Below are 6,359 nucleotides of genomic sequence, written 5' to 3' on the forward strand. Positions count from 1 at the left end.
GTGTCAATGTGTGTATTAACCGATGTAAGTCGCTGTGGATAAAAGCGTCTGCCAAATGCCATAATTGTAATTGGACCTGGTGTAGTCGTTCTGGTCTGATCTGTTAGCCTCACAGTAGGGATGGTATTGTTCGCCTCAAACCGTGCGCAGGAGGAGACAAGCATATCGGTGGGCTGGGCGTCAGAACTATTTCTCCCTTCATAGTGTGTGGGACACAGTCCACCCCACGTGCGACTGGGGTCAGCGCTGTGGATGCTTCCCTTTAACTTGTCCCTGTAGTCACTTTTTGGCATGTGCTGTCTTTCAGTTGGTTATATCTGGACTAACTTAGGTCCTCAGAGCTTTAGGCAGAGGACGGACATGTCCATGTCCATATCCAGAGTGGTTATCTGACATTCAACATAGTAAATCTGAAATAAAAATAACTTTTGATAACCCTTCCTTTTACAGTCCCCTAATTACTAGGTAAGGATTACCTACCTTTTATACTTCTTTAAAAAGGTCTAAATTAAATGGCACAATGTGTGCCATTTAACACACAACTGCGTTGTGTGTTTTTCCTGTCGTCGTAGTAATTCTTGAAATGGAAATCAAAGCAACTTGACAGGTTGGATCAGAGGGTCGAACAGATGGTTTATTCGAGGATGTAATACAGCACAGGTACAGACTTAGGTGGGATAGTCTTAGTGTAGGTGGTGAGGAGCAGTCTCCCCACGTGCTCTTTGGCTGTTGATCCCTCTACTCATCGAACCAAAGGTTTGGGGCGAGTATTATAGGAAAAGATCGCGTGAATAATAAAATAACAGTGTCTCCCTTGACAATGTATATGGCCCTGGCTCTGTCCCAGGCAACCGGGTTGGTTCGTCCTTGTAGGGACATCACAAATGGAGGAATGTTGGAACTACTACCTTGCATCAGTAGGAGAGGCACTGGCCTGTTCCTAGACTAAGAAATGTTAACATAGAGGTACACTAAGTAACACCAACATTCTACATTCCTCCCTCTTGATCATATTATATGTAGTTTAAAGATCATCCTTTAAATGAGAATGCCATGTGTCTACTGGTAAACTATCAACAATTACCTAGAGGACACACACACACACACACACACACACACACACACACACACACACACACATCATGACCCCCACCTTTATTCAGGAGGAGAGGACACACACACACACACACACACACACACACACACACACACACACACACACACACACACACACACACACACACACACACACACACACACACACACACACACACACATACACACACACATCATGACCCCCACCTTTATTCAGGAGGAGAGGACACACACACACACACACACATGACCCCCACCTTTATTCAGGAGGAGAGGACACACACACACACACACATGACCCCCACCTTTATTCAGGGGGAGAGGACACACACACACATTCAACACATTCAACACAGTCAACACAGTCAACACTTCCTGTTGTTCCACACGGTCGCCTTTATTCAACTAAACAAAACACAAAGTCTGGAGAAGGAGGAGCAGCTGAGTGAGGAGCATCCGTGTGTGTGTGTGTGTGTTTGGGTGTACAGGAGGAGGAGGTTGGTGGCGGGGTCGGGTTTGGTACAATATGTGCGGTCAGCTGAGCCGGGAGAGAGAGAGAGAGAGAGAGAGAGAGAGAGAGAGAGAGAGAGAGAGAGAGAGAGAGAGAGAGAGAGAGAGAGAGAGAGAGAGAGAGGTCAGAAGACAGATAGTGTGGAGGTGGAGGAGGGGGTGTTGGAGAAGGAGGCAGAGGAGGAGGAAGGGGTCGAGCACAGCTGGGGAATGCCAGGAAGTGTCTGTAGGAATGTGCAACGCCGGCCCGCAGCTGAGGGGCTCAGGGGCCGTGGCGCTGGGCGAACACGTCTCCAGGGTCGAATCCCGACGCCTCGACGTTCAGATCGCCGCCGCAGTGGTCGGGAATGGGGCGGCCACCATGTCTACGGGGGCTGGGCCTCCTTTGAGGCAGCGGCCGTGGGGGGCTTCAGACAGACAAGGCGACCTCAAGTCGTTGTCGGGATTCGGCCCGAACCTCTGCGCCACACACACCTCCTCCTCTGAGCGGAGGAACTATTCGCCGTTGGGGGGAGGGGGGTTTCAACATGTTCACCGCTCAGATTTCAAACAGAGTCCCAGTCAAGTTGCTCCGCTGATAGCCGAGGGGCTAAATTGGTCGAATTGAAGCCGAAAAGTTCCCGGTTCAATCCCCAATGTCCACAGCCTGACGTCTGGTCAACCCAGAGCTTGATGTTCCCGTACCCCCCGACCTGGTCCAGAGAGCACGACCTTCCCAGGGTCAGAAAGGAGCAGTGCGACTACCAGAAGCAAACTCTTCTCATTGCCAACAGCCTAGCAGAAGTAAGAAAAGTGTTCAGAGAGTGCCGTAGTCACTGCTCGTGAAAAGCCTGGGAACTAGACGAATCTCGAGAGCTCATTTTTCGTTTCCTCTGCCACCAGGAGTGGCAGGAGTGCCGTAGAGGCCTCCGAACGACAACAGAGAAGGCCGCTGCTGCTGTACAACGGTCGGTTGGGTACACTATCTAGTCTTAAACAAACTAGGCGGGATGTTTTCACTAAAAGAAGAACATACGACTGCACTTAAAGCGTTTGGGGAGAAGAAATTATTATTTGTCGCTCAGTGCTGCGTCCCAAGTTTCGTTGATCTGATGGGTCGAGGGCCTGTCAAATCGCGTCTAGAGGTATTTTGGTCTGTGCACGTCTGGGGAAGTAGATCTCGAAAAATGAACCGACATGTTGGTTTTGCGAGAGCGCGCTACCTTGTAATAGGCTGAACTCTCGTTTTTTGAATATGCCTTTTTAACATTGTTTATTACATTACACATACCCACTTAAATAGATGCATATTTGCATTATTTACAAGTTGTATCTCGTTGAGTTGTGGGCCTAATGCTGTGGCCCCATGGTATTCCCATTAGCGGTCTAATGCCCACAGCTACCAGTTACGTACGGGGGGGTCACTGAAGCAATAGTCAAACAAGTGGCATCACTGCTCTTCTCTAAGCCCGGGAAGGTTCACATAAAAAGAAGAGGAATCCAAAATCCATGTATCTGGATTCACTGTAAATAGCTTTGGGTCAAAGTATTTGCAACATAAAGAAACTGTAACAGGTCAACGGAAAAACAGTAAAAAGTTGAATTAATATGTAATAAAAATGTTCCTCAATAAACAACACAGCAGCTCCACTTGACTCAAAAGTTTCCCAAGACACAATTAGTTGAACGTTCCGGGCCAGAAAGGGGAAAGTCTGGATATTTTAGCATTTGAAGTGAATTGACACTTTTATGGGACCACAATAGCTGCCCAGGTGTTTCCCTAATGGATTTCCTTCTTGTTGAGGAACTTCAGAGTCTCACGTGACAAATATTCAGATGGAAACCTTTAAAGTTGGATCTGTAGTATGCATTGTTTTTTTTCAAAGAAGCGAGTTAGAAAACAAACAGCCATGTGTACATTAAACATTCTCAAAGAAAGGTAAAGTATTCAAGACAATAATGTACGTACTTAAAGTCCACATGTAGACTATGGTGTTTTTTTTTTTCTCTATGGGCGTAAGATTCAAAAACAAATTCAAATCCAAAAAAATCTTTTTTTCCTCCTTGTGTCCCAAATTAGGACTTGGAATTGATGAAAAAAAAAGCAAGGTTGTCTATATACAAAGTTCCGTTGTGTGTGAACATTTTTTCGCAGTAAAGTTTTAGGTAAAAAAACAACGTAAAAAGCCTCTAATCCAAGGAAGATTTGGCCAGCATTCATGCGTCATAACATGGGCACATTTGACTCACTTTGGCAGATCAACTGATTACCTGTGGGCCGATGTTGGTGGCAAAAGTTGAGTACAGAGGCTCGATAAATATTCTATTCTATGCAAAATAAAAGAAACTTCGGAAAAATAAACTTTTGAATCCGGCCACAACACATAAAAGTGGACAGTGTTTTTTTTTTCCCTTTGAGGGCTTGTTGAGTCACTCCAGGGTTGGTCTCATCCGTGATCATTTAATTTTTTGTTTTGTGTTTTTGGGGTTACTTTCCATACTTTTTGGGGGATTTTCTGCAAAGACAAACAGCGACACTCGCACCCACCCCGGTCGCTCTGCTTGGTCGTCCCAAATGTTCCCGAGACAATAAAGTCCTTGGACTTATTGTTGAATCTTGGAGTCCTCAAAGCGCTGACACCAACCTCTAGGCGCAGCCAGCGGCCGCGTCCGTAATAAACAAAACAACTCAACACAAGCTACGTTTTCTCTGTTATTTTTCAACAGGGTTAAAACCAACATAGTAATGAACTTGCAGCGTTGATCCCATTAGGAATAAGATATGTTTTTTCTGTACAATTTCTTCTCTCCACGCAGTGTGAAATTGTTTTTTCTTGTTTTTCTAAGACACACAAACTTTTGCACCCACAATCACACACACACACACGTTGTATTGCCAGCTTTTCCTGGCTGTGTGCGTAATGTTTCCGCGCAAGCTGCCCAGTTCTTGATGAGAATGAGAAGCGCTTTTTTTTTTTTAATGTAGGCCAAGTCCGTTAAAATACCCGCATTAGCGTACTACGAAAAAAAGAAGAAAGGGACGATATTTCGGGTTATAGCGATAAAAATGGCGCAACCAACAGCCGAAGCAGAAACGGACAAATTCTCGGTCGGCATTTTGAGAAAAACAAGACTCCAGGTTTCCTTTGAAGAGAGACAGCGTCATGCAAATCGATGAGTCAAAAGAACCCCGCAAACCCTCCCCCAACAGTCTCTCCCCCAGCCCAAAACAACCTCCCCCCAAAACCCCAAAGTATTTGTTTAAGCAGCAGCAGTCAATTTTTTTAGCAGTTTCTTTCGGCAACACAAACCTCAACAACAAAGCCGACCGGATCTGTCAAAGCGACCGCGTTCCCGTGTCGTCCCAGCTCCGCTTCTGTTTTCACTCTCTCGACGGGAAACGGGAAAGTTGTGGACGATTGTTCCAATGGAACTCCTTACACATACATACACACACACACACACACACACGCACACACACACACACACACGCACACGCACACGCACACGCACACGCACACTCATTCACTCACACATACCCTTTACAGTTCCATATTCTGTGGCTGTTCTATGTCCCAGGCGATATCACGACAGGGAACAACTTTTGCAAAAAGAGAGAGTAGGGGACTCTATCGGGGGGGGAGGGGGGATGGGTGGTGGGTGTGGGTGGATGGGGGGGGGGGGGGGGAGGCAGGTGTGCGTACGTGGGGGGCAGCCGGGGATTACGTGGAGGTAGGCACCCCTTTGACCATGGGCTCGCGGTTGAGGTAGGTGGCCCAGTACACCAGGTTGAAGGTCCCGAACAGCACGGGGAACACGATGCGCGACATCTTGTCGATCTTGCTCACGCTGTTGTACGTCTTCTTGGGGTCCAGGGCGCGCACGTCGGAGGCGGAGCCCCCCATGCCCATGCCCACGCCGATGCCCACCGAGCGCAGCTGCACCGAGGTGGTGTTGGAGATGGTGGAGATGCTGGCCGACATGTCCTTGGTGAGGTTGGGCGTGTAGTTGACCCCGGCCGTGCACGCGTTGTTGGGCTTCTTGGAGAGCACCATGGGGTCACGCTTCTGTGGAGGAGGAGGAGGAGGAGGAGGAGGAGGAGGAGGAGGAAGAGGAGGAGGGGGAGGAGGAGGTGGTGGAAGAGGAGGAGGAAGAGGTGGAGGAAGAGGTGGAGGGGGAGGAGGAGGAGGAGGAGGAAGAGATGGAGGAGGAGGAGGAGCGGGTTGGAGGAGGTGGAGGAGGAGGAGGAGGAGGAGGAGGAGGAGGAGGAGGAAGAGGTGGAGGAGGAGGAGGAGGAGGAGGAGGAGGAGGGTGAGGAGGAGGAGGAGGAGGAGGAGGAGGAGGAGGAGGAAGAGGTGGAGGAGGAGGAGGAGCGGGTTGGAGGAGGAGGAGGAGGAGGAGGAGGAGGAGGAGGAAGAGGTGGAGGAGGAGGAGGGGGTGCAGGAGGAGGAGGAAGAGGAGGAGGAGGTGGAGGAGGAGGTGGAGGAGTAGGGGGAGGAGGTGGAGGAGTAGGAGGAGGACGGAGGAGGAGGAGGTGGAGGAAAGGGTAGGAGGAGGTGGAGGAGGAAGGGGAGGAGGAGGAGGAGGTTGAGGAAGTGGAGGCAGAGGAGGGAGGAGGAGGAAAGAGGGTGGAGGAGGATGAAGTGGAGGAGGAGGAGTAGGAAAGGGGGAGGGTCAAAAGCAGCAAAGGGTCAGTCGCACCCTTTTATCCATCCCCTTGCGACTGGGCGCTGTGTCGCCATGGTGACGGGGGGGGGAGGGCGTGTCCTCACCTT

Source organism: Gadus chalcogrammus, chromosome 4 (genome assembly GCF_026213295.1).
Source record: "Gadus chalcogrammus isolate NIFS_2021 chromosome 4, NIFS_Gcha_1.0, whole genome shotgun sequence".
Classification (NCBI taxonomy): Eukaryota; Metazoa; Chordata; class Actinopteri; order Gadiformes; family Gadidae; genus Gadus; species Gadus chalcogrammus.